The following is a 10,356-nucleotide window of genomic DNA, read 5'->3' as shown; positions in this document are numbered from 1 at the left end:
TCATTCCAGTCATTTACAATAATTTCAATTTCTCAAATGATGTTTTGCGGAATTCAGTGTGACTGTTGGACCTGAAAGTCTCAACTTCAGGTTAAAGAGTGTACAGAGACACAGAGACCTAGATTGATGTAATCAGCAAGAGGAACCTTTATTCTGACTCATCAGGGTCACTTCTCTCTTGCAGAAGGAAGGACCCCAAATTTCTGAAGCACACACCTTTTATACTTTAGCATAGGCAGACTTTAGCAACAGTAAAACTTCTTTAAACCTAATTGGACACTTTGTTGAGGTTTTAAACTTATTGGTCACACTCACTCAGGCAATTATTTCTGGTGGGCTATGTTTATCTAGGGCAATGAAGGACACAGTTGTTTATTAATCAGTACATTCTGTGGTTTTTCTCTGAATTTTTTTTTAATTCTCTCTCTGCTATCAGGATGGCTTGACCAGCAGGGTGACTTTGTCTCTAATCTGCCCTTTCTGCTCTGTTCTCTTGGTTGTTATGGTGTGAGTTTGTCAGGGTTGTCTCACATTCCCCCCTCTTTCTTGTAACTATTTTAATCTTGAAATCGGATCTCTTTTTGCCTAAGGGAATGATACTGTTGTAACATTATGACTTGTACTATGTTAATGCATTCTTTAATGAAATCACCTAACTTACTTGAAATACAAGGCCTAAATGCTCCAGGGTATATATAAACAGTACCTTTTCGGGGCCCGGGGTCTTCCTCTTCACATTGTAATAAAGAATTGCTGCAGAAAAATCCTGGTGTCCGCGTGCATTCTTGCTGGTGAGATAATTGAGTGGGACACAGCTGGTGCCGAAACCCGGGACACTCACCATCGCCAGCGCCGAGGGGACCCTCCGTTCGCAGGGAGGATTCAGAGCTGCAGGACAAAAATAAGCTCTGAGAGGTATGTTTGGTCTAGACTTATCCCATCTCACTCCCCATTTACTAGGAGCTGCAGAGGCTCTCATTATCGTTGTGCCAGCGCTCATTGTCTTCCTTTTGGTTTTGTTTTGTTTCCACTGATTCTCTTGTTAAATTCTGCCGCCGCCTGTGCCGGTACTGCCCCCCTCCCAGCCGCCGTTTGGCACGGTTAGTCGGAAGTAGATAAGCTGTGGTGCCCCTCCCCATGCGTCAGATTCTCTTGTAGATAATAGAGCAGCATGGGAGCTTCGCATTCCGTGATTATGGCGCTACAGACGCTCTTGCAACAGCATAAATTGAAAGTCTCTACAAAAACGTTAGAGGGGTTTGTGAAGGAGATTGATCGCGTGGCGCCCTGGTATATATGCTCGGGGTCGCTAACGCTTGCCTCCTGGGACAAATTGGAGGGTGATTTAATTAGAGAACAACAGAATGGGAAGTTGAAGCCTGGGACTCGGCCACTGTGGAGACTAGTAAGATCGTGCTTACAAGATGAGAAGTGCCACCCAACTATCGTGGCAGGCCAGTGAGTGTTAGAAGTATTACAGGACAGCATGTCAGAAACAGAGCAGGGGAAGCGCTTAGGAGCTCAGAAAAAAAAGGGAGCTCAGAAAGAAAAAAGGAAAGGCATGTCTAAGAAAACAGACCCTTCCAAAGACGTTCAGTCCGCGGAAGTGAGAAGTAAGGGAAAGGACGCCCTGGGAGAGGAATCTAGGAAGGGAGAAGAGGCCTCAGAAAGGAAATCTCTTTATCCGGTAAAGGAACTGGAGGTCTTGGGGCTTGATAGCTCTGAGTCATAGGAACTAAGTCCCTCTGAGGAAGAGGACTTAGATGAAAAATAGCCCTCTATGAGGCAGAAGGATACCATCCAGATGGGCGGCCGCTGCCGCCGAATAGAGATCAAAAGGAGGCAGGGACTAGGAAGCACATGGCTCCACCGCCCGCGGTGATTTCCCAGGCAGCACTTCCCAACGTAGTTCCCTGTGCGCCTCCGCCCTAAGCGGATGGGTGCTGTTCGGACTCCTTCCTTTCAAAGGAAGATAAAAGAAAGATGTTACGAGCCTTCCCGGTGTTTGAAGCTGCAGAGGGAGGTCATGTCCACACACTGGTAGAATATACCTCTATTAAAGAACTTGCTGAATCAGTTCAGAAGTATGGGTTTGATGCCAATTTCATAGTCATGCAGCTCGAGAGATTCGCCGCTATGGCAATGACTCCAATTGATTGGCAAAATACAGTAAAAGCTGCCCTCCCTAACATGGGACAATATATGGAGTGGAAAGCCTTGTGGCATGACGCTTCTCAGACACAGGCAAAAGCCAACGCTAACGCAGAAGGCAATCAACGGCAATGGACATTTGACCTGCTAACAGGGCAGGGACAGTTTGTTAATGATCAGACAAACTACGATTGGGGAGCATACAGCCAGATCTCCGCTGCCGCTATTAAGGCATGGAAACCCCTCTCAAAGAAGGGGGAGGCTGGGGGAAATTTAACGAAAATATTGCAAAACTCCCAAGAGTCATTCTCAGACTTTGTGTCTAGAATGACAGAAGCAGCAGGCAGAATTTTTTGAGACTCAGAGCGAGTTAAACCGCTGATAGAACAACTGGTGTATGAAAATGCTTCGCCAGAATGCAAGGCAGTAATTACCCCTAGGAGAAGCAAAGGGTTGACAGATTGGATAAATGTCTGCCAAGGACTTGGAGGTCCACTGACCAATGCTGGCCTCGCAGCAGCTATTTTGCAAAGCCAAAACTGCTCAAGTCCTGGTGGCCGTAAAGTATGCTATAACTGTGGCAAACCGGGTCATTTGAAACGAGAGTGTCGTGTTTCCATGCAAAAAAGAACCCCAGGGCTTTGTACCAAATGCAGGAAAGGTTATCACTGGGCTAATGAGTGTCGCTCAGTCAGAGATATTCAAGGAAAGCTTATTCAACATGATTCCCCACCATCAGGAAGAGATGAAGGTACTCCAATAAACGGGTTTTCGGGCCCCAGTTCCCAGGGCCCCAAAAAATATGGGACACAAGCCTGCAGCCAGGGGACACCTCTATCTGCAGAACTACAAGGGGCTCCACAGGATTGGACCTCTGTTCCACCTCCCAATTCTTACTAATGCCACATGTGGTCACACAGCTTGTCTCAGTTGATTTCAAAGGTCCCCTGCCTGAGGGAAGTGTTGGCCTTATTCTAGGTCATTCCTCCCTAACATTGAAAGGGCTTGTGGTTCACCCTGGAGTGATAGACCAAGATTATATAGGGGAACTTCAAGTTCTCTGTTCTTGTCCACAAGGCATATTTTCTATTTCCCCTGGGGATAGGATTGCTCAATTGGTTATTCTCCCAAGTTTGCATGATTGTTTCCCATCAACTGGGGTGCCTAGAGGCACCAATTGGCTTGGTTCTTGTGGGACTGACTTCACTCACCTGGTAGTCGATCTTAAAACTAGACCCACTTTACAATTAATGATAGAGGGGAAGAATTTTGTAGGAATTTTAGACACAGGAGCTGATAAAAGTATTATTTCCTCCAACTGGTAGCCTAAGGCGTGGCCTGTTACATAATCATCCCACTCCTTACAGGGGTTGGGATATGAGGCCAGCCCTGCAGTTAGTTCATGCTCCTTGACTTGGCAGACCCCAGAGGGTCAGACAGGAAGCTTTATACCTCATGTGCTTCCTCTCCCTGTTAACCTCTGGGGAAGAGACATTTTGCAAGACTTGGGACTGACATTGACTAATGAGTATTCACAACAAGCCATAGAAATTATGAAAAGGATGGGATATAAGGAAGGAAAAGGCCTTGGCAGAAAAGAACAAGGAAGATTAAACCAAATCTCACAAGAAAGTAATACAGGAAGACAAGGTCTGGGTTTTCCCTCGTTGCCATTGAGGGCTCTATGCCCATACCCTGGCTTACGGAGGAGGCCATGTGGGTTCCTCAGTGGCCTTTATCCTCTGAGAAATTGGAGGCCGCTACCAAATTAATTGAAGAGCAAGTTAAAAATGGCCATTTAGAACCTTCTACTTCCCCTTGGAATATGCCTATTTTTGTCATAAAAAAGAAATCAGGAAAATGGAGACTTCTCCATGATTTAAGAGCCATTAATGCACAGATACGATTGTTTGGTTCGGTGCAAAGAGGTTTACCCTTGCTTTCTGCCTTACCCAGACAATGGAAGATAATAATTATAGATATTAAAGACTGCTTCTTCTCCATTCCCCTACACCCACAAGATAGGCAGAGATTTGCATTTACATTACCTGCTATTAATCACCTTGAACCTGATAAGAGATATCATTGGAAAGTTTTGCCTCAAGGCATGGCCAATAGTCCTACTATGTGTCAACTGTATGTACAAATGGCCCTTGAACCCGTTAGGAAACAATTTCCTTCCCTCCTCTTGATTCATTTTATGGATGATATTCTTATCTGCCATAAAGAATTGGCCATTTTGTAGAACTCGTACCCTTTATTAATTGCTACATTAGGACAGCGGGGTCTGCATATTGCCACAGAGAAGGTTCAAATTTCAGAAATTGGTTCCTTTTTAGGGACAGTTGTTTACCCTGAGAAAATAGTTCCTCAGAAATTAGAAATTCACAGAGATCATTTACATACCTTAAATGATTTTCAAAAATTATTAGGTGATATAAATTGGTTAAGACCATTTTTGAAAATTCCCTCTGCTGAATTGAACCCTTTGTTTGACATCTTGGAAGGAGATTCTCACGTTTCCTCACCAAGAGCACTAACACCAGCTGCAAGCTGTGCCCTGCGAATGGTAGAGGATGCCTTGCAGGAGGCCCAGCTGAAACGCATTGATGAGACTAAAACTTTTAATTTGTGTGTCTTTAAAACCAGACATTTACCAACTGCTGTGTTATGGCAGGATGGGCCCTTATTATGGATCCATCCTAATGCATCCCCTGCAAAGATTATTGAATGGTATCCAGATGCAATTGTTCAGCTTGCCCTTTGGGGATTAAAAGCAGCTATTACTCATTTTGGAAGGGAGCCTAAGGTTTTGATAGTACCTTACACTGCACATCAGGTTCAAATATTAACTGCTACCTCTGATGTTTGGGCGGTGTTAATCACCTCCTTTAATGGCCAAATAGATAATCATTATCCTAAAAATCCTATTTTACAATTTGCCTTGAGTCAGGCTGTTGTTTTCCCACATATTTTATCTCAAGAACCACTCCCAGGAGTAGGCGCTTATGTGGTTGATGATAGAGTTACATCTAAACAATATAATGAAACTTCACCTCAAATCGTGGAATGCTTTGTGGTGCTGGAAGTCTTAGAAACCTTTCTAGGCCCCTTAAATATTGTATCTGATTCACTTTATGTGGTAAATGCAGTTAAAGTCTTGGAAGTTGCTGGATTAATTAGGCCCTCTAGCAGGCTTGTAGAAGTTTTTCAAAAGATTCAATCTACCTTGGTCAATAGAAGATATCCTGTTTTTATTACACATATTAGGGCTCACTCAGGTCTACCAGGTCCACTGTCTCATGGAAATGACCTGGCAGATCGAGCCACAAAGTTGGTTACTATCGTCCTATCCTGAAAATTGGATTTGGCCAAAGATTTTCATAAAAAATTTCATGTGACAGCAGAGACATTACATCGTTGATTTGATATAACTAGAAAAGAAGCTAGAGATATAGTTACTCAATGTCAGAATTGCTGTCAATTTTTACCCGTGTCTCATGTGGGAATTAATCCACAAGGAATTCGACCATTGCAGATTTGGCAAATGGATGTTACCCATATTCCATCCTTTGGGCGACTTCAGTATTTACATGTTTCTATTGACACCTGTTCTGGAATCATTTTTGCCTCCCCCTTATCGGGAGAAAAGGCAGCACATGTTATCCAACATTGCCTTGAGGCCTGGAGTGCCTGGGGAAAGCCTAAAATTCTCAAGACTGATAATGGACTAGCTGATACTTCTCAAAAGTTTGGACAATTTTGTCGCCAAATGGAGGTGACCCACCTGATGGGCCTTCCATACAACCCTGAAGGACAAGGCATCATAGAACGGGCTCATCGCACTCTAAAATCTTATCTAATAAAACAAAAAGAGGGATTCGAGGAGGCTCTACCCTTAGTGCCACGAGTAACCGTTTCTATAGCACTCTTTACTCTTAATTTTTAAAATTTGGACAGTCAGGGCCATTCGGCTGCTGACTGTCATTGCTTAGAGCCTGATAGGCCAAAGGAGATGGTCAAGTGGAAGGATGTCTTGACTGGCCAATGGAAAGGCCCGGATCCTATTTTAATAAGATCCAGGGGAGCTGTTTGTGTTTTTCCGCAGGAAGAAGACAATCCATTTTGGCTACCAGAGCGACTGACATGATGACTCATGGCAACTGAAGATGACTCCCTGAAAGATGCTTCTAGTCCTAATTTGGATCCTCCAGATTTGGGTTCCTAGTATATGGGGGGAACAACGATGGGCTATATTATCTGCCTTTCCTAAACCCATACCTATTAGACATGATGCTGTGGTGTTTCCAAGATTTCTTACAACCAATAAAACCATGGGGTTGCCTTATCTTCCCTATGATAAAACCCACGCCCCCCTGGGGGAAAATCGCTCCTTACCTGAACGGGGCTCTCTCTCTGCTTTCAGATTACTGAGACAGGAAACTGTATAACTCTCTCGAAGAGAGCCTTGGGGTGGTTTTATGACAAGAGAAGCTGGGTTAAATTAACAACTAAAAAGAATAATAATGAAAAGGATAATGGTTATGTCAATGAGTTCTCACAGTCCTTTTTGCAACCGGCCATTTGGATAAATGGAACATTTTTGTCACCCGACTTTACTGATGGGGAGCATCACAGTCAACCTAAGGTCTCCCCTTTTTGTAGTCAAGAAGATGAGGGAGTTGTTCTGCCCTGGTCTGATTGTCAATCCAGAGTAACACAATGGGCAGATACCAATGAAACCTTTTCCTTTTCACCCAATATGTTGGTGAATCCTGGAGCTAGTGTGGTGATGAGAGAGGGCCCTTTTCTACAGGGCCATGGTATGAATCCCTTCCACAAATGGCTACTTTGTGGGATTAATGGCAGTTGTACTGACCTCAACTCCCTAGCTTTTCTCCAGGGCGGAGTGGCAGGAAGGACATCCTTTACGGGAATTATTAATGGAACTATGGTGAAACAGGGTTCAGATCAGGCCCCTCGGTTGACAAATGCTACTCAGTTAATTACTGGAGTTAGCAAGACTATTGTAAATCAAACGGTATTTTCACCTACCCCAGTGTGTGTCTTTACCCCCTTCCTGTTTATTCTTTCAAATTCCTCATTTGAAAACTGCACCAATGATTCATGCATGATGTCTCAGTGTTGGACTGTTGGACAAGCTAAGCGTGCCATGGTTGCCAGGGTGCCACGATGGGTCCCTGTTCCTGTTGAAACCCCTTCTACCCTATCATTATTCAGACAAAAAAGAGATTTTGGGATAACTGTGGCTATTGTAACGGCAGTTTCCATTAGTGCAGTTGCAGCTACAGCTGCTGGGATTGCTATGGCAACCTTGGTCAAGACAGGTACAACCTTGAATCAGCTATCCGCTACAGTGACAGAGGTGGTCAACCTCCATACTTCTCCGAGTGCTCAATTGAAAGGCGGATTGATGATTGTTAATCAGTGCCTAGACTTGGTAGAAGAAAGGTTAGATATTCTCTTTCAGCTGGCACAATTGGGATGTGAAAGAAATCTGGGAGCCCTCTGTATTATTAGTGTTCAATATGAAAACTTTACTTGAGCAGCTAATTTGTCCAGACAATTGTCTCGTTACCTAGCAGGAGAATGGTCAGAAGGATTTGATGAACTTCTCGAGAAGTTGCGAGCAGCGGTGGCGGCCATCAACTCAACGCGTGTGGACCTTTCACTGACTGAAGGACTCTCCTCCTGGATTTCTTTGGTCTTCTCCTTCTTTAAAGAGTGGGTGGGAGTAGGCCTGTTTGGTATAGCCCTGTGTTGTGGATTAGTGTAAATATTCTGGTTGTTTTGCAAGCTCAGAGCTCAACAAAAACGTGACAAGGTCGTTATTGCCCAAGCACTTGTGGCCCTAGAACAAGGTTCATCTCCCGAAATCTGGTTGTCTGTGTTAAGGAAAGAGCCAGCAAGCAGATCCCTCAGCCATTGCACCCCAAGGGATCAGCCCATTGCACTGGGTCGGTGAGGGGTCTTGGCCTGGCTGGTCCTTGTCTGTGTAGCTCTGGTACCTGAATATTGAGGCAAACAGCCCTTGCACCCCTGGGAGATGGCTCCATTGCACAGGGACGGGTGTTTGCATCTCTTTCTGTCTCCCTTAGCCCTTGCACCCAGAGGACTTATGTCCATTGCACCTGGTAGGGTGGGGAAGACTGTGCTGACAGATGCTACTACGCCTCCGGGCCAGCTGCCATTGGTCCCAATGACGGGAATAGGTTGACGCCATAAGCCAGAAGCACACCACTAGCTGTGAGTCCACCCCATGATGGGCCTTGCAAGTGGCCACAACCTGGGGCGCACATTCAGAGAATGCCAGGTGTGGGTGCACAACCCTCGCTGCCTAAGACAGGGAACTCACCTTTCATTGGTGCTGGTTATGGATTCATGTCAGCTAGCCTAAGACACGGGGCATTGGCCAGTGCCTGTGATTCTTATTAAAACAAAAAGGGGGAGATGTGGAGAGCTGTGGTGAGCGGTGACAGTATTCGCCGTTATAAGATGGCGCTGGCATCCGGTGCTCTCCCAAGTTTATAGATAAGCTGTCCATTGTGCAAGTGGAAAATGCACGACCAATCACGGCCCATCCCGGGGCATAATATGCGCTCCTGAGCAATCAGCCAACCAGAAATATACACGCCGCTCCAGGGTGTATATAAACAGTGCCTTTTCGGGGCCCGGGGTCTTCCTCTTCACATCGTAATAAAGAATTGCTGCAGAAGGATCCTGGTGTCCGCGTGCATTCTTGCTGGTGAGATAATTGCGCGGGACACAGCAGATCAAGTATGCCTCAGAACAATAAAGGCTAAAGACAGAAAACTAGAGCCAACATTAAGTTAAATGGAATCAAACTGCTAGTGTTTCCTCTACAATCAGTCACAAGATAAAGAGCCCTACTCTGCCTTCTCTTATTCAATATATTTGACAAAGCCTTAGCTATAGCAATTGGGCAAGTGGAAGTCTCTAAATAAAATAAACTGGGAAAGGAAACTGTCAAATCATTTCTATTAAAGATGGAATGATTTAAGACCCTCTGGAGTCTACTAGCCAACTCATAGATCTGATCAGCACCTAAAATAGAGACTCAGGATTTAAAATCAATGTAAAAACCATTGGCCTTCCAACATGCCAACACTGTATCATCATGAAAAATAATCCTTTTGTAAAAAATAAGTACAGTGGTTATTTCAGAGGTTTCCTTAATAGAACTGTGTGGTGTTTTAATTTTTTGAGATCATTATGATAAAATAATTTTATAATTAAAAAAAATATTTTTAAGAACTCTACCCAGGTTATAAGCAAGTGTCGATTTTCTTTTGGACATGAAATGACCTGGATTCTTTTTCAGAATCACACTGAGTTCTTTTCCATTGAGAAGAGATTTAAGTGCCGGGGGTAATATGTAGTGTTCGTATTCTCAAAGAAACTAATGTGCAACAAGGACCATTGGATGAAAGCTTCAAGCTGCTTCTAAAATCAAAACTTGTTTTAGCACTAGAATAATACAGTGTATAAAAATATAATGTATACATTCTGAGAAGTTTTAAAAACTATCTTTAAAACAAAGGTGCCTGGAGCAAATTGAATACCTACCTAGATCTTTGTTTGCTTCTTTCTTTCTTTTTCTTCTGTTTCTTTTTTTTTCTATTTGTGTAGGACAGTGACCTGAAGAGATAGTTAATCATCACATAACTGAAAAAAGCTGAGAGGCTTTAAAATGGGACTCTCAGAGCAGGTAAAGGTTGGACATGTCACACTTGCTGTAGAAACCTGAGTCCAGGTAAGATGCTTTTTTACTATTTTGATCATTTCTTCAGTGTTTCTTCTCAATACAGAGGAAATATATGGGAGTGCTCATGGTACCTGGCCTGAAATGGTATAAAGTTGTATGTCTTGGCTCTTCTGTGTAGCCCTCAGAACCCATTACCAATCCCTTCAGGCAACAGACATGGTTCAGGTTTCCACAGTCGAAATTATAGCAAGTAATAGATAATTTTAAATAGGGTTTGAAAACCAATTGCCAATTCTGTTTAGAAATATTGAACTTTTAGTCTGGAACAGTGAGGCATGGATAATCTACTTAATGTTCACTATGGAGAAGCGTTTTTGCCAACCACACAGAATGAAGAACTGATTCCCAATCTCTCTCTCTCTCTCTCTCTCTCTCTCTCTCTCTCTCTCTCTCTCTCT

General features: G+C 43.8%; 1 protein-coding gene across 2 annotated transcripts in view; it reads left to right on the top strand.

Annotated features, from left to right (window-relative positions):
- The first annotated feature begins 9,867 nt into the window (after positions 1–9,867).
- Positions 9,868–10,356, top strand: part of LOC114632352 (solute carrier organic anion transporter family member 1B2-like) — a 63,108-nt gene continuing 62,619 nt past the window's right edge. Inside the window, exon 1 of one of the 2 annotated variants that reach the window (XM_028780889.1) lies at positions 9,868–9,946. The gene's annotated coding sequence lies outside the window, so the exon portion shown is untranslated. The remainder of the gene's footprint in view (positions 9,947–10,356) is intronic. The other variant, XM_028780890.1, reaches the window with a different exon arrangement.

This window comes from Grammomys surdaster, unplaced genomic scaffold (assembly GCF_004785775.1).
Source record: "Grammomys surdaster isolate TR1022 unplaced genomic scaffold, NIH_TR_1.0 373, whole genome shotgun sequence".
NCBI classification, from domain to species: Eukaryota; Metazoa; Chordata; class Mammalia; order Rodentia; family Muridae; genus Grammomys; species Grammomys surdaster.
Note: the sequence above shows the minus strand (reverse complement) of the source record. Positions and strands in the feature narration are given on the sequence as shown.